The sequence below is a fragment of the Camelus bactrianus genome, chromosome 28, assembly GCF_048773025.1.
Source record: "Camelus bactrianus isolate YW-2024 breed Bactrian camel chromosome 28, ASM4877302v1, whole genome shotgun sequence".
Taxonomy (NCBI): Eukaryota; Metazoa; Chordata; class Mammalia; order Artiodactyla; family Camelidae; genus Camelus; species Camelus bactrianus.
This window is the reverse complement of record NC_133566.1, coordinates 725,287-750,129: the sequence shown is the minus strand read 5'-3', so window position 1 is coordinate 750,129 and position 24,843 is coordinate 725,287. Positions and strand designations below refer to the sequence as shown.

The window sequence follows — 24,843 nt, the reverse complement described above, 5'->3', positions numbered from 1 at the left end:
GCAGAGCACAGCCATTCAAGGAAGGCCACAGCAATTAACATCAAAATTGTGAAGGATTCAACCCCCAGTAGGCCTTGAGGCTCAGGATGAAGCGATTTAAGTTCTAGCAGATCTTGAGCTTCATTATACACCCATTGTAATAGAAACATGGTAAATAACATGCCCACAGTCACCATGGCAGTCCCAAGGCTAGCTACAAAAGGTCAAAGTGTGGGAAATGGCCAATTCCCTGGGAATCCCAGCCCCATCCCCTTAGGCTGGTCCTACTTATTAGCATATGAAACCACCAAGCCTTTGAAAACCAGCAACACAGCACCGCCTAGTGGTCACCCCTCTCTCTCCCTCTTCAGAGAAGGCCCACACTCTGTCTGCAGAGTCTGTACCTACTTTTAATCTGAGTATCCATCCCCCACACCCCGTGGCCTTTCTCTTGCCTTTCAATGTATCTATCTGAATAAATCTACCTTTACTCAACAGTGGCTTGCTCTTGAATCCTTTACTGCACAAAGCCAAGGACCAACATCTGGCGGGGCACATCCCAGGGGCTCAACCAAAGCCTGGGACACAGCAATTCTCATGCCCCACGTTCTTTTTTTTCTTGTATCAACAGGACTGGGTTGTGAAGGGAGCTCTAAGGCCCCAGCTAAGGGAAAGAAGCAGACCCCAGGGCTCGAATTAGTGGTCAGCCCCTCCCCCAGCAGGGGCCCTGAGGTCAGCCCGGTTCTCTGTGGTTTCCTGTTGTGCTGACTCCCCAGCCAGAGAGCATTCTCCCTAGGCCTGTCCCCACAAAACCCTTCTCTCCAAAATACAAGCACATCATGTCACAGTCCTCTTTTTCAACCAGGAAATGTTCAGCCCACTTTTTCCTTCCCCAGTAAAGAACCTAAATGTCCTCCCTCTCATCCCTCCACTTCTTTCTTTGTGAGAACTCTGCACTCCCCACACACCATCCTGAACGCAGGTGCCTTGCTGGCTGGGACCGAGATGTTTCAGTCTCACACAGCCTGCGTCCTTTCACTTTCCCCTTGCTACCTTAAAATAGCCTTTCCTGAGTCTCCCACCCCTCTGATTCTGAACTTCACAAAGTGCTGAGGTTTCAGTCACTATGTGAATACACCCCAGGTTTTGGCTAGGTTTCCCTCACAAGATCTTCATTAAGGAGCTGCATCAAGAAGTTTAAAGAGGCTATTCTTACATCTGAGCGGAGGAGACTGCATAAAATTTAAAATGGCTTTGAAGAGAGACTTAACCAGGGACAGAGAAGTCGCAGGTCCTAGTCAACAGTGTCATGAGGCAAAATGTTCTTCAAAGGCTCAGAGTGGCTTCTGAACACAGAGTCAGCAGGGAGGAGATGCCAGGCAGTGAGTGGGGTGAGTGACACTGGGTACACTTCCCCAGCTGGGGAAGAATTGGATTTTTTTCTAGTTTTCCAAACAATTTCTTACTACGTTTTCCTGTTATTGTCACATACCATTTCCTATGAATTAAGAACATCAATGTCAGTCACTTGGGCCACTTGGGAGAAGCTACTCGATGCCGTTAACAGGGCTGAGATATGACAGCCTCACCAGTCTAGGTTAAAAGACCAGTGGGGATATTTCCAAGGTAATCACGGGCATGCAGCAAACTCCCCAGCTTCAATTACCTCATCTCAAAGGTGGGGCTAATAAAACTACCGAGCAAAGTGCGTGATGATTATGGCTGACATCTGTTTACTAGGTAAATGCCTGTGACAGCTGCCACTTAATGGGGAATGGATATGATCAATGAGGCCCCATCTACCTGGTCACACACTCCCTGCCTTCCTGCCTTGGTGCAGCAACAGAGCTTGTTGAGCTGAGATGAATGCCCCCAGAGCAGCCCTGATGGGAAAGCTCTCAGCTCTGCACGGCGAGACGTGTTACTTTCCTTCTCAGAGCTGGTCACAGTTTGCAGTCATCTGTTTTTATGTTTATCCCTTTAGTACCTGCCTCCCCTCTGGAGATTTTGCTCAAGCAGCACAGGTCCAGGTGTGTCTTGCTGCCTGCTGGATATTCTGGGCTGGGAGACAGCCGATCCCACGTCTGGATCTGGTGCTGAACGGAGAGGACAGAAGGCCCAGGGGCCCATGCTGAACTGAGGCCCCTGCACCCAAAATTATGGTCTGAGTTTGGGCAAATTACACAGTCTTCTTTACCCTGAGACTTCTCATCTGTCCATGAAAATAACTGCCCATGGCACACAGAGTTACAAGGATTAAAGGAAATCACCAAATTCACAACCTATTGAAGGAGTTATCAGTGCGTCCTCAACAGACACATGCTGCCTTTACGACTTTGACACACGCCAAGCAGGATGGCCGCACACAGTGGACACTGCTAAGTGCCACTGTGTTAAATGCTTCATGTGTGTTATAATACTGTTTACAACTTACAACAAACCCAGGAAGAAACGAATATCATCATGCCCATTTCACAGATTCACCATTTTAAAGGAGGTTACATTCTAGTCCAAGGCCCTATGGTGAGGAAATGGCTATTTAAACCTGAATCTGTGCCCAGACCTGGGCTCCATCTCTCTCCCATCCACCTGACCACTTGCCTATGAAATCCACCTGTCCAATATACGTTTGCAGCCAGCCAGCTCTTAAATGCAATGTGTGCCACTGTTTGTCAATGTTGGTTAATTACCATAAACTTTCCTCAGAAACCACTACAGAAAAGTGGACTCACGTCCCTGCCCACAAAAAAGAGGAATTCTGCCTTTCCTTCTCCTATAATGTGCAGAAACCCTTCCCTACACAACCAAACCCTTTTGTATGCTTTCTCCGTGTTTATGTTTGAACATGGCTTATTAAAGTACAAGGTACCTGCAGTAATTCCATCTCGGTTCCTTTCCAAGGTTCCAGATTATCCATAATCAGTTTGTGAACGAAAATACTACAATGTGAATGAAAATACTGCAACCATGTCAGTAAACAAAGAATGATGAAACCAAGTCATCAGCGGCTGCCACCGCACCCCAGCGAGGACAGGCCTGCAGCTCAGCCTCTGCAGCCATTCACAATGGCGCCCTCTGAGCAGACTCAGAATAAGAAAGGACAGGATACTGGCCCTAGATAGCTAGGTGCTTGTCTTAAGAATGAATTCAGTGAGCCCAAATGTTTGCTTCCTCCCGTACATAGAAAAGCACTAAGTGCTTGAACTTGAGATACCTGGCTTTCTTTAGATAACAAGCAATCTTTTATTGTTCCAACTACCTGGTCTTTGTTGTAAAGCTCCTATATATCCTAGCTCTTCCTCAACCTCTTGGGAACAGTCCCTCCGAGCGATCTGAGAGGCTGTCATCCCGGCTAGAGTCCTCCCACCAAATAAAACATAACTCTTAACTTTTAGGCTGCACATGTATTTCAGTCAACAGTTTTGGACACCATGAAGGGACCCAGAGCAGACTTCTCTCCACCTGAACTCTCCGAGTAACTGAAGCCTTGGTACCAGCAGTGGCCCTTTATACCCATCCGCATCCTCGGGGAGTCGAGATGAATTTGGGTTTGTCTCTCCTGGTTCTCGGATCTCCCATATTGGTTGATGATTCTGAGTCTTATTTGGCGGTGTACCCAGGTACCTGGCCCTCCAGTTGAAAGAGACTTTGGGAAATTACCCACCCAGTGGAGATATACTGGGTGGGGCCTGTTTGAAAGATAACAGGAAATACCCACCTTGAGGAGACGTCCGAGGTGGGGCTGGTGGAAAGATACCAGGAAAATACATACCCAGTGGAGACTTTCCTAGTTGGTCCAAGTTGAAAGACACTGGGTTCAGGACTGAGTGGTTAGGTAAGAGGCTGGTCTAATGCTTTCCTCAATTTGGTTACCTCCATTGAATTTTTCAGGATAAAAGTAAAATTCTTATGAGGAACATTTAAACTCCAAAAATGGGACCCTCCTCCTGGCTGGTAACAGCTTTCTTGGGTGACAGAGAAACTTGCAGGTGTGGTAGAGGCAAAGACTTCATGCCATAGAGTTGTCCCTGCGGGAAAACGTACTAGCAATTTTTTTCTGAGAACCCGATCTTAGAATGGGGAATAGAACTTAAAAAAAAAAAAAAAAGAAAGAAAGAAAAGAAAAGAAAAAGAAATGACAGATTGCAAGCCTCCAACTAATATCCCAGCCAGGTTTATATATGTACAAAACTTACAACTTTAATTGGGAATTAGAAAAATAAATCTCACTCTGAAAGTAACTAACCAGGCCTGATAAAAACATTTTTTGGAATTCTGAACTTATAAAAACAAAAACCCCTTTAGGATGAACTTGGATTTCTCTCCCTGTGTCCTTGAAACATAAACATTTTACCTTTCTCTGGGTGTTTTATCTGTGTGTATATATGTATATATGTGTTTCCTTTTTTTTTTAAAGGAAAACTTGGTCTCTGCCATACAAAAGGTACAAGTATTGTGTACATACGGTGGCCACGCAAATAAATTGGGATTCTCAACAATCTTTTGATTGTACCAATTTTCAGGCATTTTGCCATCTTAAACTTTGTTGCATCAGCCTGGACCACAAAGGCCTTTAGCTTTTGTAGAGTAAACTTTTGAATTTTATTTAGGCAACACCCCCACACTCATGTGGAAATGCCTCTTCATCTTATTCATTTAAAATAACTATATATATTAATTGATGGCCATATGATGGATCCTTCAATTTGGAAAAAACTTTTAAGTTGGTGAAAGTTGAAGGAGCTCTCATTATAAACAGCTATTTTATAGGTACCTATTAAAATCAAGTTTAAAGGTAGAAAAGTATGTCTAATGTTTAACCTAAAAACTTAGTTTAAAAAAAAATGGTTTGAAAAGCTACATTTGTGTTTTTCCTTTCCCATCAATGGTTTTAGAAATGCTAATAAAACCTTAGAATAATTAATGTTAACTAGGTTGAATAACTGGAAAAAGGACTGTAAAAATGTCGATTTTTTTCTTAACAACAAAAACAAAAAAAGATAAGGGGCTTATCTCAAATGGATAAATATTTTTATATTGTTATTTTGAATGAGATAAATAAAATGGACATTTTTAGATTTAGATACTAGGTTTTGATACTAAACTACGTAAGGTTAAAAAAAAAAGGGCCAAAAAAAAAAAAAAAACACGGCCAAAGAGATCACCTACTGCCCCCCCAACATTAAAGTTCAAACAAGTCCGTTTTACTTACCACAGTTTAAAATATATGTATATAAATATATATATATAGAGAGAGAGAGAGAGACTGGGATACTTGATCAATGATTGGGACAACAGACCAATTAATCAAATTAAAAATTGAGAAGGGCCTATGCTCTTTGGCTCAAACTTTGGGATTCCAGAGCCTTTTCTATAAAATTAGATACAATGCAGGAAAAAAGAAAAAAAAGGCTTCTGTCACTCCTAGAAATAAGAATTATTGATTAAACCTAATAAATATTAAAATTAAAGTATAAAATTTAATAAAATTGAGATGAATGTTTGTATAAATTGGTATATTTAAATGGGCTTTATATAAAACCTTTGTTTAACTATGTTGTGGGATAGATATATTTCAATGGAAAAACGCTTCCCCTTCTTGGTATTATAAGGCTGGGCACATATCTGTCCCTCAGAAAACATTAATTGAACAAAGTAAAGGAAACCAATACAGTTACATGAGCTGTCCAATATAACGTAAAACTAAAAAATAACATTCAGTGGCTAATAAAAAAATTTAATAAGAGGTTTACTCTGGGTTTAACTTATAACTCAAAGAAAAGAGACCTTACTAAATGCCTTATGCAAGCTTTAGAAGACAAGATAAAGAAAACCTTAGTTTTAAAACTTGGAATTCTTTGTTTACAGCTTTTCTCACTGATACAAAAAGGCCAATTAAGGAGATACAATTGGGCCTGCGTGACAGAGCAGTTCTCTGGGGAACAGGAAGCGTGTGTCTTTGTGTTGCAGATCAGAAATTTAAATACAGCAAACAACGACCTAGGACTGAGCCTAATTAGCTCAACGAGATAAAACTTAAGGCCAAAGAAATTTTTGGCATTTTAGAACTCAGAACTCTGACGGGTCTTTCAGACTTTGTCAAAAAATCTTAAATGTCTGTTTCATAAATAGTAAGCCTTAGTGATTTGAGCAAGCAAACTTAGCTTACTTCAACTATTATTATACCTATCTCATAGGTAAGTTTTAAAGTGAAGCTATGAGATCTCTAGCTTTTGTCTGTTTATAAGGCGGGGTACACATTATAGATGTGAGATATTTCTACAGCTAAAAAGAAAAAAAGACAAAGTCAAAGGGCTGTGCTTAATTGACATAAAAAATAAGAGCTTACAAATTAAGTATTTTTAAAAGAAAAACTGACCAAATTTACCTTCAGGTTCACGTGAACTGGAAAATATTCAATATTAAGTTAATATTTGATATTAAGTTTAGTTTAAGTATGTTCTAATTAATATAGACATCTTTAAAGTCATCAGTATTAAGTATAATACATTTATTGTACCTAGGTTTAATGAAACTCAAATAAGATACTGTTATATCTGTTGCAGATTTGTCAAAAAAAATAATAGTAAAGTGGTGTGGTAAAATTTTAAGTAAATTAAATGCAAATGAGATGAGAACTTTGGGTAAATTCTTTAAAATATATTTTTAAAATGTATGCTTAAGATAATCTCTAAATGTTTGATATCTTTAAATTCTAGAGTTGTGCTAAATTAAGTTAAATGATAGGATTTTATTAAATACCTATTCCATTTTCAGATAAAATAAGATTGAAATATGAATTACTTAACATTTAACTTCCTCTTACAGAGAAATTAAGGTGTTTAGAATTATTAATTAATGGTTGGTGCCACCCTGAAATATTCTCTATAATTAAGGGAAAGATCTCAGTATCCTAGGAAAGTAAGATAAATGTGAAAGGAAGATATAAGGAATGGAATTATATTTTGTTAATGAAAAATAGTGACTTTGTACTGATACTGGTTACTTCTGAATGGAAGAGAAAATAAGGGACAAACTAATATGAGTATAGAAAGCTGTGGAAAACTTGCAGAAGAGGAACCCTGAGGAAACAGTTTTGTACATGGTCGGAATTAATTAAGTTTAGAATCAACTTGGGCAAAGTAAATGAATCTTAGAAGTAATCCGGTACAAGACTAGAATTGGTTTTCTTTCTGTTAAGAGGACAAAATTTTCTTGAAATGTTAATCCACCTTCAGTAACAAATTGTACAACTTCTTATACCACATAACTGATCTGTTCTGACTTCACATTTGATGTATTTTCTTGATAATGAATAAGTACTACTTTACATTGATCTATATGTTTATCTGACGAAGTGTTTTGAAATCTTTGAACAAGCTCCCCAAATATTAATTTTTAATTAAAGTTCTTTTAATCTCCAGTTATTTTGGGATGCTACAGAGGGCTCCTGAATCATCCCAAAGAGAGATTTTTAAACAAGTAAGTTTCATTTGGCATGTTAAGTATAATGGTATTGTCAAATGAATAATAAATCTTCCTAGGTTATATTATATGAGAAAATATTATTAATATAGATATTCTAGAAATTATATGGACTCCCTAAAATTCTGGTATATCTGAAATGTTACCAGTCATAATTCTGGTTATTGTGACCAGGTTTCTTTATCGATTATAGTGTAACGGTGTTTAACCTTATGCTTATGCTTTTAAATCTTTTGTCATTTATAGACAGTTAATTGTTTTCTTCTGATGATTTTGCAAAATGCTTTCTCTTCAAGGAGATTTACTGGTTTCTAGTAAATTTCAAACTATAGCACTGAACTAAACTGGGTAAGAAATTTTAAAGTTCTAATGAAAACTCTGATTAAAAGAATTAGTTACATGGGACTGAGTAAAAAGATGAATAAGGTTATAATTTTTGATTTTGTCTGAAATACTACTGGCTTTTAAGCTGTTTCCCATACATAAAGAAACTCTTCTCCTTAAGCTAGTTATGATTCACAGCAATTTGATAAATTATACCAATGCAAGCAGACTTGGAACAGTTATCTTTTCTCTCTATCTGATCCCTCAAGAGACTAAAAACTCTTAGGTCCCCAGTGGCTCTATCAGGCAAATTAGGAAGATCATCTCCTAACAGATATAGGAATCTCAATGTATTTTAAGGATTTTAAAAAGAAAAGAATTTACCTGAATCTGTAAGGCAGAAATCCATGACAAGCTCTTGACGTGGCTTTCCTGGCCTTAGAAAACCTTATTAACATTCTACCCTGAGACTCCTTATTAAAAGTTCCAACACAGCCAATTTAAAAACGCCTATATGATCAAATAATCAGACTTAAGTTGTAAACAAATTAATCTTGATTTGGCTATATTTGAGAAAAATGAGGGTAACTTCAGAGAGAAAAAGATTATATTTTAGTGGATGTTAAATTCTAGTTTTGTTAATTGAGGTCTATGTTTACTAAGATACTTCCCAGATCATTCCTTGCTGTTATGTCACATTGCTGTACAGTTTAATTGAATTATGAAAAGGGTACTCTAGATTTGTTTCTGAAGCTCAGTAATCTATCCTTGGGTAAAGTTCCAATGCCACATGACCTGCAGCCAGGGGATCATATATACTGGAACAGTCATGACTTAAAGAACTGTCTCCAAACTGAATGGAAAGACCCTTTATCAGGTACTCTTAACTAGACCATACACACCAAAGCTGAAGGAAACGGACATTTGGATTCATTTCCTGTCAGAATGAGCCCCTGCAGTGCACTGGCCTATAGAGCACTGCTCACCTTAAAATAATGCCCAAATGAAGAAAAAGCTACCAGGCCAGGATGAGAAGAAGATGACAACTGAGGTAGACAGCTGACCCAAGACACCGGACCAGGCCTGATACTTTGATAATTGCTTTGATAATTTCTCCTACCTTTGATTATGAAGCACTCCAATTGTTAAGTTTATGGTAAATTACCTATGTCTAGTACTTCTGTGTTACCTTGGTGGGTTTCCCTATTCTAAGGCTCTAACTAGATAGCCTTCAGAAAATTTTTTCTAAAAAGAAATTATAGTTCTGTTTAGGCCACTGTTGATCTTACAATGTGGGAGACTTCACCTGGCCAATTAATACCTGCTCTGACCCTGACCATAAATATGAAATTTCTCATAAGATCACTCAAGCTCAATCAGAAACACAAGCAAAACTTTAACCCAAATATATAACATCTCAACTATTAAATTCTCACTCATGACTTTATTAACGTTACTAGCTGTATTACTTATAGCCTGTCTATTTTATAAAACTGCTGTCTGTTACATTTCCCAATGTGTAACTAGGCCTAAAACAATATTGATGATGGCTAAATATCTTGAAGGAATAGGTAATATTTATAACCCTGAATAAAATAATTGTAATAGTGTGATTCGAGGTATGGGAATGAGAAAAGAATGGCAAACACTTCCTGTATTATAATAGATTAGTAAGACAGGCAATCCAGAGAACTTTTAGTATCAACAGGGCCTGATAAAAACCTAACACCTTGAATGGCATCTCAGAAGATTCTTCACCTGAACTAGGAATGAGCCATCCTAGCACCGTGGGACAAAATTGGTCATGAAATGTCTCTCAAAATTTTGGTCGAATTTAGGGCAAAGGGGGAGCACTGTGAATGAAAATATGACAATGTGAATGAAAATACTGCAACCATGTCAGTAAACAAAGAATGCTGAAACCAAGTCATCAGCGGCTGCTTCCATACCCCAGCGAGGACAGGCCTGCAGCCCAGTCTCTCAGCCACTCACATTGGTGCCCTCTGAGCAGACTCAGAATAAGAAAGGACAGGATACTGGCCCTAGAAAGCTAGGTGCTAGCTTGTCAAAGGAATAAATTCAGTGAGCCCAAATGTTTGCTTCCTCCCATACATAGAAAAGCACTAAATACTTGAACTTGAGATACCTGGCTTTCTTTAGATAACAAGCAATATTTTATTGTTCCAACTACCTGGTCTTTGTTGTAAAGCTCCTGTATATCCTAGCTCTTCCCATACCTCTTGGGAGCAGTCCCTCAGAGTGATCTGAGAGGCTGTCATCCCTGCTTGAGTCCTCCCGCCAAATAAAACATAACTCTTAACTTTTAGGCTGAACGTTTATTTCAATCAAGTCCCAGAATAGACACAACTCATCAATTCTGTAATGGGACACACTGGATCAGGAACCAAAAGCGTGTTCTAGTCCTGAAAAACTACTGGTTCCTCTTTCTTCCTGTCATTATACAATCCCACCAGAACTCATTACCTTGCTGTCTGCTCACCTGGCAACCAAATTCAGAGAAGAGTCAACTCAGCAGAGTGCCCTACTGGGAAGAACACCTTGCAGTGGCAATGCGGGCTTCCTGCCCTCTAGCACGCTCTGCTGAACCCTAGTGTCCTCCGTGGAGACCAGGCCAACAGAATTGTTCCCAACAGCTGCAAAGTCCCACACTTTAAATAAAAGCATTTTACTTTATACGATATGTTCTGTATATACCCATCTCTGAAAACAGCTTTGCCAGAAGCCCAAATCTTCAATATTAATCTGCAAAGGCAATTCCAGTCCCCAAGGGAAAACAAGTATTAAGACGATGCTAAGGCCTCCAAAGTCCTCTCCACGACCGGCAACAAAACTGCCTGCAAGTCTGCAGCTGCAGGCGGCTACATGTCTGCTTTTAAAGCAACCCCTTACTGCTCTCGGGCACTACAATGTCCCTCTACGCCCTCCCATCTCAGGGTAAGGGCAGCCACTGCAGAACCTTGCAGGGCAGCACTGACAGGACTGGACAAAGAGGATCAGAGCTAAACTAAGCCTTCAGATGACACGAGCTTGTCACTCTGTCACTTTACAGATGAAGATATATTTAGAGAGAGGTGGGGTGATATTGCTCAAATTCACACAGCTATAAGTGGCAGAGTCTATAACTCTGCTCCTCCCTCCATCATGACGCCCCAGCTGGGACGCCTACAGGGTTCTCTCGTGCCTGCCTGACCAGTCCTTTCCTGTCACACAGGACGCACCACAGTGTCTGACCCTAGCCTGCCTTTTCAGCATCTTTTCCCTCCAGTTTCTCAGGAACAAGGCTGCTCGGGCCACTGTATGACTTCCGGCTCCCCAAAACCTCTGTGCTCAGGCTGGTCTTGCCTGTGCATCCAGCACCCTGCTCAGAGGCTCTTCCTCCCCTGCAGGAGGATGTTCCCACTCTCCACAGGGACACCCCCTCAGGGGAGCCCTCTTCTCGCCCTCAGCATGGCAGGTGTCCCAGTCCACATCCCGAGCTGCCCCATTAGGACTGCGGGTGCCCAGGTCTGCTAGTCAGAGCAGCAGCCTCAGAGCCAGGGATTATGCCAGGGTCACCCTGCAAACCTACTGCCCGCCTCACAGCCCCCAGCCAGCAGGTCACCTGGAAGTCACAGCAAGTGCCCCACCCAATCCAGAAGTCTCTTCACTTGCCAGCAACGCTGATGACTGGTTTCCAAACTTTGGTCAGTTTCGCACAAACCAGCAGCTTCCACTGTGAAGAGGGGGGTTTTCGCTCCTGCTCCCCATCCTTACTGGAAACGTCAAGGGAAACCAAAAGGCCTTTTCTCAACACTTTTCTGATGACACCCTCCCACCCACAAAACTCACATGCTCAAGAGCTTTGGGTCCACGTGGTTTTGTTTCCCTTACGCTAAGTGGCTCAAAACACTGCGGGACTCTTTCTCTTTTGAGGGTATTTTTACTCAGTTTATCGGCTTTAATCTGCTTTTGTCTCTCTCTTCAGTATCCCTAGCAGTTGCCACTTCTTACTCCCTTCAGCAGCCTCCCTCCCAACATCAAGTCTAGGAAATCAGCTGTGATGAGGGGCCCGGGGGCAGTCACAGAAGATGCAACTAAGGCACAGAGAGGAGACATCATTTGCCCAAGAAGATCATCTTCAATCCCCAACAGTGTGTGTCACGTCTCTTTGTTTAACTCTTATGCTAAGCAAGTTAACTTTTTGTAGATTATGGTTATAAACAGATGAGGTATCAAAATACATACAAGGATACACATCAACTCTAAGATGTTCATTAACTCCACTATTTTGTTTCTATTCATTTTATTTCTATTAAAAAAATTAAGAACCTCTGCAGTCAATAAAGCAAAATTTTACTGGGTTTTAAATCTAGAATTTAGAGGTGTTTTGCATGTCATTGCTCATCCTTATTTGTATGTTCACAAGACAAAATGATTTGAAAGTCTCTCTCCCCTCACCCTACTCACTACTGGCTCTCACCTGAGCTCCCAAACCACACATCTAACAGCCTTTCACTTTACCCACAGCTGAACTCATCAGTTTCCCCCCAGAACTCCCTCTGCAGTTTCCCTCCTCAGAGCACAGCATGACCATCATTTATCTCATTAATCCACCCAGAAACCTGGGCCTTATTCCATCCTACCTTCACAGACAGCATTCACCTATTTCTTTTTACCATCTAAACATGCCTTCAATCTGTTCACTTTTACCCACTGACCATCCCACTGCTCAAGTGGAAGCCACCAACAGTGCCACCTGGACTCACGAGTCTCCCAAGTGGCCCCACAGCCACTCTCCCCTACTTGAGACAAATGGGATTGTGTCACTCCCGTGCTTTTAGGACTCTTTTCAAACCCACTTTTCTTAGAAGAAACTCTAAGTTCTTCACCTGGTGAAGGTCTTTGCCATGAAGCTGTCAGCTCAGGGAGGGGAGGACCCGACCTCTCCCCTTGGCCCCACCCTCTGGCAGAGCATCAGCATGGGAGGACCTGCTGAGCTACACCAGCCTGTATTTTAACCCTGGTCTTGAGTTCTTAGCAAACTGCTTCACTTATCCATACAAATCCAAGGTAGATTAGAAAGATTTTAGATGTTTAGCTAGACTATTGATTTGGGGATTTTGCCCTAGCAACATGCAAGTACATGTTCTAATGATTCTGTCTTCTTAAAACCACACCCAGATTTAAGGAGTATTTGTGGAATGTCTTCGGAGTAAAAGGGACTGTACTTTTACAGACTTTATGTTTTATAACTTGAACAACCCGGACAGGGTCACAAATGGAACCGCCTCACAAGTGACAGAAGACAGGTGAGAGGCATATAGCAACAGGTCACAGAGATGGTAAGAGCAAAGTTGTTTCTCCAAACCCCGAAAAAATTCCTGAAAGAACCGAAAACTCTGAATTTTGAAAGTAAAATACTATCATATAAAGAAATAAAATAAATAATCCTCTTCATCAGGGATTCAATCTGACTCCAGAATTTTTAGCATGCAATATTCAATCCTAGCACAGAAAAATCAGATGGACTAGTGGTGAGTAAGTTCCAGGAAAACTGCAGTTATTCCTCCACTTGTAAAGGGACATACACTCACCTGCCGAAGGTGAATGTAAACCGCATTCTGGAGAAATTCGGAAGCTTCCAGGCTCCGCTTCTGAATGGCAAGGACACGGACAGCTTCAAAGCATGCTTCTAACTGAGTCACCAGCATTCTTACACTGCAGGGGGAAACGGAGGCCCCCAGTCAAGAGCAGAGATGTTCCTGTCGTGTCTCGCAGGCCGTGCCTCGGGGACTCAATGCCCTGCAGCAACCCGGCCCCAGGCGAGGACCGGCAGCGTGGCCCACCCAAGCAGGAGGTGCACTGTGCTTGAGAAAGCCCATCCCCAATGGGGGCAAGATGGGCTGGTGTGGTTGAGTGAACTTATAAATGCTCACAGAAATACACCTGCATACATTCAAGTGATTCAATCAACAGTAGCAGGCTATTTAACAAAATTTCAATTGTCAGTGGAAATTTTACCATTCCTTTTCGCTTGTCCCCTGCACTCTGAGACAGGCTTAGGCTCTCTCAAACCTGCAGCTCTGATGCAATAGTTGTGAAGTTATTTTACTTTGCTGCAAGTGTCTTCGCTCCCTGTTTCACTGTGACTGTCGTCTCTTAACACAGTCACATATCTTCCTGGATCTCTCCCTGAGTTCCTTCCTCCTGTTCCTCAGATCCTAAGATAAAGGACAAGTGAAGACACATAACCAGAAAAGGCACTGTTGACGTGACCAAAGTCCTCATTGACCCCCTAGGTGAGTGCTGCCCACATATTACCTTCTATTCTCAAGGTTCTGCCGAGGGTGACATCCAGACATGACAGTGTCCTGGGCCAATTAAAAGCTGTGTGGCTTGGGCACAGTGACAGGTGCAGGAGCTGGTTCTGGAGACGTGCCCCTCAAAACCTCTGCACCTCTCTCTCCTGAGGCCCTGCTGCCAAGCCCCCAGGCTCCCTGATCTTCTACTCCTTCTCTTCTACTCTACTCCAAGCCCTTTTCCTCTTCCTTTATTATCTAATTATCCCCAGCTGGAGTGATTTTTCAATCACAGTATCTCAAAAAATTTCCTGCAGCTGAAAAAGAGGTCTCCAGAGGTCAATACCCATATGCTGGTTCCTGAAGAGAGCCCCTGGTTAGGGGAACCCTCACCAAGACTCACAGGGCATCAGACATGTTGCAGGGTCGACCACCCCCAACAAGTGTTTGCTGTGACCCCAAAGCACGAACAGCATCCCTGCTCACAAAAGTGTAGTTGGCCTACTTATCAGTTATTAAGAAGCAAAAATTAAAAAAAAATGCTCATGTTTCTTACTAAAATTATTTATGAGGTGCAAAAAGAAATTGTAATAGAAAATAACAAATTTGACTCCATGTTAGATCTGTTCCTTTGGCTTTAAACCTGTGAACTGTTTTCTAGGCTCAGACTTGCTATCTCTACACGTTTTGTAAAAGAAAGTTGCCTTTAGCCTGAAATATCCAGGAGGGCCTATTCTCCAGGCTCTGTTCTTTAAGGATGTTAGCTCTTCTACACTTATGTAGAGATGGCAAGTTGCAAAATAGACAATAACCTTTGTTTTGTTGGAGGTTTTACAGGGGCACCATGATTTAACCCACATGTACAGCTGCAAGAACAGAGGATTACAAGGACAAACAATTCGTACAGCAAGAAGTTTGCAACAACCAATGGATTCCCGCCCCTTTTTAGTATAAAAGGAGACAGAATTCTGACTTGGGGAAGAGGGTTCTCCAGGATGTCAGTCTGCCATTTTCTGGGTCTGCTAGCTTTTCAAATAAAGTCACTATTCCTTGCTCCAACACCTCAATCTCCCGATTTATTGGCCTGTCATGCAGCAAGAAGTACGAGTTTCGACTTGGTAACAAGATGACTGCATTGGAGGTAGTATGTCTCCAATATTTCCTCGTTTCCATTCTGTAACATGCACATCTTTTATGATCTAGTGAAAATAATTCGTCAAAGACTACATCAAAAAGAAATTATACTCACCTAGCTATCAACACTGAAGTCACAACCTATCAATTTTATATGCTGTTTAACAACACAACCAAAAAACCAATCATAGGGAATTGATTCCATGGAAATAAAATTATTTCTACTCCTTCAAAACTTTTTTCTTTTCTATTTTATTTTGTTTTGCTTATTGAAAAGAAAATAAAAGTCAAATCATTTTATTTCATGTATTTTTGTTACAGCTACATATTTTAAATATCACAAAGAGATTTAAATTGCAATAAAAATTGTTCATATATTAGTATAAAGATATATACACAATCAATGGGGATTAGGAAAGGAATGGATATTTACTAAAAATCCACTGCACATACAGTCTTTTACAAGCATATCCTGGAATATAAGCTCTATGATCCAGGGGTCCCCTACCCCCATTCTCACTGCCAGGTCTCTTGGTAATCAACTACCAAACACCAGCATAAAACCACTCGATCAGTATTTTAGGTATAAATGAGGGAATTAGCTCATTCCATTCTAAAACAAAAACCTTAAAATAAATACTGAACTTATTTACAGATAAAGAATATCGGACACAAAAAAGTACAGTTTCTTCCCCAAGGTCACAAATCTAGTAACTGTTAAAGGCAAGATTTGAATGCGTCTGCCTGATTCTAAAAACTAAGGTGGAAATCCCATTTGACTGTGGAGGGTCCAGCAGCACAGCCTATCACCCTATCTTTGTGTAGATCAAGCCTTAGACAGCCTGAGACAGCACCCCATTCCTATGGAACTCGAGGGCAAATGATAACAATAAGGATTTTATATCCAGTAATTTCTTAGGTCTCGTTTATATAAAGTGTCAGCAGGTCAGCAGAAAAACTCTGGGAAATATGAGTGGGTCCAGAGCTTTTTGCTAATTAGAAACTCAATCTATCAGGACAGAGTGACCTTCCCATGAGAGGGCACATGGACATAAACTAAAGGCAGGTGAGCAATGAAAACTAGCACGAACCTGGAAATCAAGCAAGAAGGATCCGTGCCACCCACCAACCAATTTCCTCTTCATCTGCGTGGACATGATGGCAGAAGACCCAGGTTCTTGTCCAAGTTATATTATCATGGATTCTCACCCATAAACAGTTATGACTCTATGCTGTCTTAAGTCCTTTCCAACTCAAATATGATGAAATCAATATCTCAGCAGAATGTGTATGTCTCCACTTCCTCTATTTTGTTTGGAGAATATTTCTATGGCCACAAAGTAGAAATCCAATTAAAAACACCATGCACGAAGCCAAGTGAATGTCTGCGTAAGAGACTTTGCTCTCACTCTCAGTGAATGAAAACTCAGAAAAAGAGGTCCTTCTCCCTCTGCAAGTGGGAGGTAGCCTGATTTTGTGTGTGTGTGTGTGTGTGTGTAAATCAAATACAATCAAATCTGGGATGTGAACAGATTTTTTTTATGTTACTGTCATTTCATGAGGATGAGCCAACGTTTAAAGTAATTTGAATCTAGGGTTCTGAGAGAGTCTCAGGCTCTTTTGGTGGAGGATGGGAAAGGGGAAAGGAAAGGAGCAAAGAGGTAAATGAAGCAAAGGAGTAAGAATATTTCTAGGGAAAGGCAAGACATTAATTTTGTTCTTACTTGCATCACACACAAATTAGGGGCTGGCTTTCCCCCGATGTCTTGTCGAGCACTGAGTTGCAGAAGAAGAGGCAACAGCCCATTTCTCACTGAACTTGTGACTGTAAGTGGCATCTTATAGATACAAATCATTTACCCTGATTAAACACTCTAGCAGCAGGCTGTAATTCTCCTGTTTTGAGAGACAAGAAAACAGGAGTTCAAAGAGGATGTATAACTTGACAAAAGTCAGAGGACTGGTAAACAAGAGAGGATGAATTGAAACTCAGATCTGAATGCAGAGTCTGATCTTCCCACTCCCAGGACTGGAAAATCCTTAACACACAAGCTCCCCAGCTCCCCTGCAGTGCTCCTGGCATCAAGCATTTCCCATGGTGATGGTCTCCAGTTCTCACAGACACAGTGCTCTGTGCAGCCAATGACCTCCATCGGAATTTGACCATCTTCCTGCCACGCCCACCAGGCTTCACCATACAGGCAGGAAAGCTGGCTTTCAAGTGCATACAAAGCCATCCCTGGTCTAACCTGGGCTCTTCTGCAGCTTCTCCAGCCTAAAGGCAGCCATGAAACTGCTCACAGTTTGTACATGAGCCACACAACCTCTCTCCATCTGTCTTCCCACCTATACTACTTAGCTATGACCATTTTGATAATATTGGAAACAAATTTTTAAAAACAGAAAAGAAAGGATTCTGGAACAAGTACTTAATACTTACAATTTTAAATGACAAGTTACAAAGTGAGTATTTACAAACCGAATCTGCCTTTCTAAGTGTCAGTTTAAACAGATAAAAAATATAATAGGAAAAAATTCTCACTTACAAAATTAACAAAAACATCAACAGTAATCTGGAATAAACACAAAAATAATGCTCATGTTCTACATGGAGAAAACTACAGGACTGTACTGAGGGGTAAAGTAAGAAGTGTGAATGTACAGACATCAACATATTGCATGGAGGAAAGCAGTTTTGTAAAGATGTATGTTCTCCTAAAAATAATTCAAAACTTACTAAAAAATCCCATGAAAACTCTTATCTGATTTCTTTTTAATTGAACAAAATATTTTAGAATTTTTCAGGAATAATAAAGTCATAATACTAGCCAAGGAAATTTGGGATGGAAGAAAAGAATAAAAAAAAAATCGCACTTTGAGATATTAAATAAATTTTTACAATATGTAACATATGGCCCTGGAGTAAGAAATTAAGTCTGACAGAAATAAACCATGAGCTCAAAAATAGACTCTAGTGTACATAAGTATTTTGTACATGTGGGATTTCAAATCAAAGAGTAAAGTGTGAATTCAATAATTGTCCTGGGACAATCAGAGAATCACCTGTAAAGAACAAATTCTATTCCTGTCATAATGACCACAAGAAAAATTACAGATAGTGATGTAAATATTAAAAAATACTAATAAGAGCAAATACAACTCTTTGCTCATATTAATTCAACTTACCCTCACTATAAAAATTACTATTATCATCTCCATCTTAGAGATTAATAAAACCTACAGAAGAGATTTATCCCATTATAAGAAGTTGTTTCTAAGAATAATACCATAGATAAAACCCAAAAGGAAGACATTTGCTATCTTAAGAATATTTTGGGCCACAACAAAAATAAAAAAACTACTGAACAAAATGAAAGTCAAGAAATGACAAGAAAAAGCTCTGTGATACATGTTGATGAAGACAAGGGGTTAATGTTCATAACATACAAAGAGCTGTCTCAAAGCAACAAGAAGCTCCCTCACTTAAATGTGTGCAAATGATAAAAGGGAACATTCACGTTTAAAAAGTCAGATGGCTAATGAGTGAAAAATGCTCAATGCCTCACTGGTCATCAAATGCAAACTAAAACAATGAAAAAGCACTTTTGCTCATTATATTGGCAAATATTTTTAAAAGATATTCTAGCTAGTGTCCATCTGTGGGAGAACAAAGTGTGAGCGAAATTTTTGGAGGATTACATGTCAATGGATATGTAAACTCTGAAAAACTTTTATACACACTGACTCAACTCCACTTCTAGGGATCGCTTCATTTAGAAAAAAATAAAATCAGTTCAAAAAGATGTACTCATCAGGGCATTTACTGTTTACAATGGTGGGAAGAAAAGCTGAAGTGAAATCATATCCAGTGATAGAGAATTTGTTACATAAGAAATTCTACATCTTTTCATTCCCCACTGGAGAAGGAATTTCTAGAGTCACTTGAAAGGATCCTGTGCTGAATGTTAATGTCACATCCAGGGAGTAAATTTCCAGAAGCCTTAACTAAAGGAATACTCATACAAGATCAAGAGATGGGCAGACAGAGAAACTCCAAGAAAAGGGGAACAAAAAAATTTCCTATGCAGAACCCTCTTCTAGTCAGGGAAGAAAACCACCACAGAGAAGTGTGAAGAGGCAGGTTGCTTAGCACTGTTTCCTGGATTCCATGAAAATTCACACCAAGAGACGAGAGGGTAGAAGTATAAATAATAAAAGAAAAAAAGCATGCATGATTGAAAATTATATCTACAATATGTACTTTCTGAAGAATAGATTCAAATCAGCAGGGCCCAATAACACAATCCTTGGGTATTTACAGAAGTGAGAATCCCATCTCCAAACCACAAGGCATCCTTTTGGAGCAGAGAGTCTACACGGGGCGGTCGTAAAGCCGTCACCGCAAAAGCTATGCTATCCTGCACTTATGAGGAACGAGCAGCTGTGCTCGGGCTGCCCACGTTCGTCATTTACACCCACAGCACCTCTACGGGGGTTACACCTAGCGAGCCCCGTCTCTGCAGGAGAGAAAACAAGTCTGGGGGAGGCGAAGCCGACCTACCAGTTCTCCATCTCACAGGACTGGTCACTCCAGAGCAGGACTCGAATTCGGACCCACGTTTGTAACCACAGTACTACCGTGCTTTGTGTGCTTTTTGTGTGTATAATACATTTGTTTCTGGCATGAAAGGATATTTGATAAATGATCGGTTGTCTTGTCTATCTCATTAGCTCACAATCAATCTTTATACTGTTGAATTGTACTCTTTTCCCCTGGAGAAAGGAATGGAAAGAGCGGGGGTCAGAATGAGGTGGGGCTCCATTCTTTATCTGGTATCTCATCTCATCCAAGTCCCCAACGAGGGAGAAGGAGCAAATGTTCTCTTCATCTTTTAAAGAGAGAGCTCCACTGATGGTGACTTACTCAACTCCAAAACCAAGGCTGGGGAAAGGGCACATGCAGCAACCAGAGCAGTATTACCTGTAGGAAGGTGAAAAGAGCTCATGGGAGGGCTCAGGGGATCAGCCTGATTTAATTTCAATCGATAAAACAATAACACACTCTAAAAATACTAGCATGCAATGGATTTGCCCTTTCTTGACATCTAGCAAGTTTCCACAGTCCACATTATCGTGAACCAGTGAAAGGAAGTGTCTACAGACAAGAAAAATCAATGCCACAGGTAGGCTGAAACCCAGGCTGAAGGAAAGGAAGAGAAAGGGCATAGTTAAGAAGTGGGGAAAGCCTGGGGATAAAAATCATCACAAGGACTCTCAAGCATCATCCAACAATCATATAAACATTCATTCATGGAAGAGTTACTGAGGTCCTATTCTGTGCAAGATTGTACAGTGGGCGAAGCAGGAGCGCAGCGACCATGGTGGCAGCAAGTGGCCGGGCTCAAATACACTTCTGATTCCGGTACCTTGCACACTTGTCCTCAGTATAAAGGCAAAAAAAAAAAAAAAAAAAAACAAGGAAAATAATACTGTGTAAACTCAAAGCAGTGTTGAAAAAAAATTAAAGAAGACCTAAATACCTGGACAGACACACCACGCATATTCCTGGATCAGAAGACAGCGCTCTTGGAATGGCAGTGCTTCCCAGAGTGATCCGTATATTTAACGTGGTCTCGATCACAATCCCAGCGTGCTCCTCTGCACAAACTGACTAGCTGCTGCTACAATTCTTATGGGAGTTCGAGGGTCTCAGTAACCAAAACGTTCTTGAAAAAGAACAATAAGAGAGGACTTGTAATTTTCAATTTCAAACCTTGCAACTGTATCTCCAGGTGAGATTAGAGGCCATTGTGAAGTTATTACTGTGCTTATCCTTATTTTCTAAATTCTCTACAATGAATATAACTGTTACAATAAGAAAAATAAAATGTAAGGTATCTTTTAAAACATGCATACCGATTCATTCTTTGGGAAAAAATTATTTTAACTATAAAGAGGTAAACAAATATCTAGTGATAAAGGACTACTTAAAAACAAGAGTGCATTTACATTTTTCATAAATTGAAAACTGAAAAGCACAAACACATCAAGTTTCTAGGGAGACTGATGCAACATATTAATAGTTATTTTCAAAAATTCTAATTGAACAATGAAAACTCAAGAAAGGGAAAATCGTGATTGACAGCCAAACACATGGAGAGCAAAGGCCTAGAAATCCCAGTCCCTGTAGCTCTGCTATTAACTCAGTAGGAAAGGAAATTCCTCAGTGAGGGGACAGTGGAATCCCATGCATAAGACAGGATACACAGTACAAACTGCACTAGACACGGGGGTGAATTTCTTAGAAGAATTCTAAAGTTACAGCATTGCTGAAATACTATAAAAACACTGACAGACAGATTAAAACACACAGTAATATATGTTATATAGAAACATATGAAGTCTGCTCCCATGTTCCATAGAAATACAAACATATTTGTTCATTTATGGGCACTGATTACTTTATCCCATGTAGAATATTTCAACTAAAACAAATAATCAATAATACACTCCTCTTGTCAAATCTAGTTGATAAGTTAGTCTGCTATGTAACCATAATATGTCTAAGATAGATCTAAAATTAGTGAAAAAAATCTTTCCATGGTTTCTTGAATTCTTCTCAAAATTCCAAGCTTAATTTTAAAATAGATCTGAGCAGTATTTCTATATTATCTTTTCCCTCGTGAAATGAACAACACAGTCTGTTATCAAAATTATGTCCTTACAATGATTCACGAGCACCGTATCCTAACAAAACTGCTGGACAGCAAGGCACTATCCAGACACTGTGACCAAACAAATGATACACAAGGAAGACAGTGACCATATTCTGGAGGGCTTACAGTCTGTATCAACTATGGGGTTTTTATTTGATTGGTTTGATTGGTTAGCAAAATAAAATCAATCAAGTACTTTCTTCTTTGAGCATTCTGTATGTCATGACTCTGCTGTTAGTGTCATGAGCAGGAAAGACTTAAGCATGACTTGATTAGGTCAACTAGCAACAATCATCACTGGAGAGTGAGTAATACAGAAGTTAACTGATAGCAATGCTTCTGCCTACATGAGACCTAAAATAAACCTACACTGATCTCTGCAAGGAAAATGAGGAGATGAGGTACCCAATGAGAAAAAAAAAAAAAAACTAACAAGAAATCAAAAAAGTAAAGACGTTTTCATTAACGATTCCAGGAAGGAGTGGAGCATGGTGGTGAAGAGCACAGATGCTAGGGACAAACATGAAGGTCTGAATTCTCACAGCACTGGGTAGCTTTGAAACTGATAAGTCAGTGAAATTTTCTGCATCTCAGTCTCCTATCCATAGACTGAGGACAAAAACAGCACCTGTCTCCTAGAATGGTCCTAAGAATTAAGTTATTTTATATATAAAAATTTAAATAAAATGCCTCAGATATTAAATATTACCCCAAAAGCACAAGGAACAAAGAAAACAGAGATAAATTGGAGTTCATCAAAATTTAAACTTTGCTTCAAAGGACACCGTCCAGAAAGTGAAAAAACAACACACAGGAGAAAATTTTTTCAAATCATTTATCTGATAAGGAATTTGTATCTCAAAAAAAAAAAAAAAAACCCTCCTACATATCAACAATAAAAAGACAACTCAATTAAAAAGTGAATAAAGTATCTGAAAAGGTATTTTTAAAGGAAAATATACAAATGGCCAATAAGCACAACGAAACGATGTTCAAAATCATCAGCTGTAAGGGAAATCAAGTCAAAACCACTAGGAGAAACCACTTCACACTCACTACAATAGGTTATAAACAAAAAAAGAGTAACAAGCACTAATGAGGACACAGAGGAAGTGGAGATCGCAGCCCTTGCTGGTGAGGATATAACATAGCGTGGCCACTTTGGAAAACAGCCTGGCAGGTCCTCAGAGAGTTGAACATTTGGTTTGTGAATGACCCAGCAATTCTGTTTCCTGGGCACACATGTAAGAGAACTGAAAACAAATGTTCACATAAAAACTCCTACAGGAATATTCACGGCGCCATTACTCATCACAGCCAAAAAGAAGAAACAACACAAATGTCTATCACCTGATGAATGGGTAAACAGAGGAGCCCAGCCATACAGTGGAATATTATTCAGCAATAGCAAAGCATAGAGTACTGACCCAGGCCACAACATGGACAAATATTGAAAAAGTTACTCAGTGTGAAAGAAGTCAGTCACAATAGACGGTTCCACTTACATGAAGTGACTCAATTTACATGAAATGTCTAGCACAGGCAAATCCACAGAGAGAGAAGAGTGGCTCCCTGGGGCTGTGGGAGGATGGGGAAGATGGGAATGTCTGCTTATGCGTACGGGGTTTCTTCTTGGGGGGATGAAAATGTTCTAAGATTGACTGGGATGCACAATTCTGGGCATAGAGTAAAATCTGCTATATATTTTAATGGGTGAATTATATTAAAACTGTTAAGAACAAAAGCACCTCGGGCCAGTACCTTCCATAGTAAATGCAAATTGCTAACTTTTATTACAGGAAAAAGAAACTGCCCTCAACATGAAAGCAGCAGATCAGCAAATGTGAGTTAACCGAAATTGGACAAGAGCATTTCACTTGAAACAGTTGCTGAGTGTACACGAAATATTCAGCCATGACAAGGAAAATCAGTTTGACATCACGAAGATGCATTCTGCTTCAAATGCAGATCAAGGATTCGGCAAGCCCAGCTGCTAAAAATGACCAGAGAAGAAACCTGGTTCTTAAAACAAGCACCAGAGCCAACAAGTAAATGGTGGTGAGGAAAGCAGGTGGCTGAAAATCTGGAAGAGTTTGCTACAAATAGTTTCTCCATTGAAAATTCAAAAATAAAATGAAAGTGATGTAATGTTGTGTTGACCTCACGTGAATGGGCTTCCTCCAGTGCTCGACAGTTTTGTAACCCCGAATGAGAGACTCAGGAGAATCAGCATGGCTCCTGGTAGTCCCCAAGGGACTGCCCACCATCATGCTGACCACCATCACATCTGCCAGGGTTGAATTGCAGAGAAGAAATCAACTTCTGAAAGGCGCAGGAAATGTTGACAAGGGAAGAAAAGGCTGCGGTCAGTCCTGGGACAGAGGCCCTGTGAGCAGAGGCCAGAAGGCTGCAGGTGAACTGGAGTGGCCCTGGGGCAGGAAGGGACCACGGGGGAGCAGATCTCAATTTTCTTCTCTCTCTCCCTCGGGTAGGAGAGATAAAGCCTGCATCCTTCTCACCTGGAACTGTGGGTTCTGGCTGGCAGAAGTCTTAACAACATGGAATGAATTACTCAAGACTGTAGAAAAAGGAAAGAAAGCGAGAGGGAATAGGGAGCCAACTCCACGAGCCTCTCAAATGCTCCCATATTTATTGTGTATAATCAAAGGACAAAGTCGTTATGTGTGATTTTTTTGTGTATTTATTGTGTATAATCAAAGGATAAAGTCATTATGTGTGACAAAGTGTGATAGTAAAGAGGAACTTGTGGAAAGACTGGATGAGACAGAAATTGTAGTATCCACAATGAGTATAAAGGCTTAGTTTATCTTTAGGGAATTCATGGGGAGAGGGGAACAAGATACATTCTTTAGATATATTCGTTACAAAGCAGACGACCAGACCAG

The 24,843-nt window shown here is 40.2% G+C and overlaps 1 long non-coding RNA gene across 1 annotated transcript in view; it reads right to left on the bottom strand.

Moving 5' to 3' along the window:
- The window catches only part of LOC141575444 (uncharacterized), a 62,307-nt gene that overhangs the window by 14,060 nt on the left and 23,404 nt on the right, over window positions 1-24,843 (bottom strand). Inside the window, exon 2 of the long non-coding RNA XR_012503032.1 lies at window positions 20,762-20,947. This is a non-coding gene — a long non-coding RNA (uncharacterized LOC141575444). The remainder of the gene's footprint in view (window positions 1-20,761; window positions 20,948-24,843) is intronic.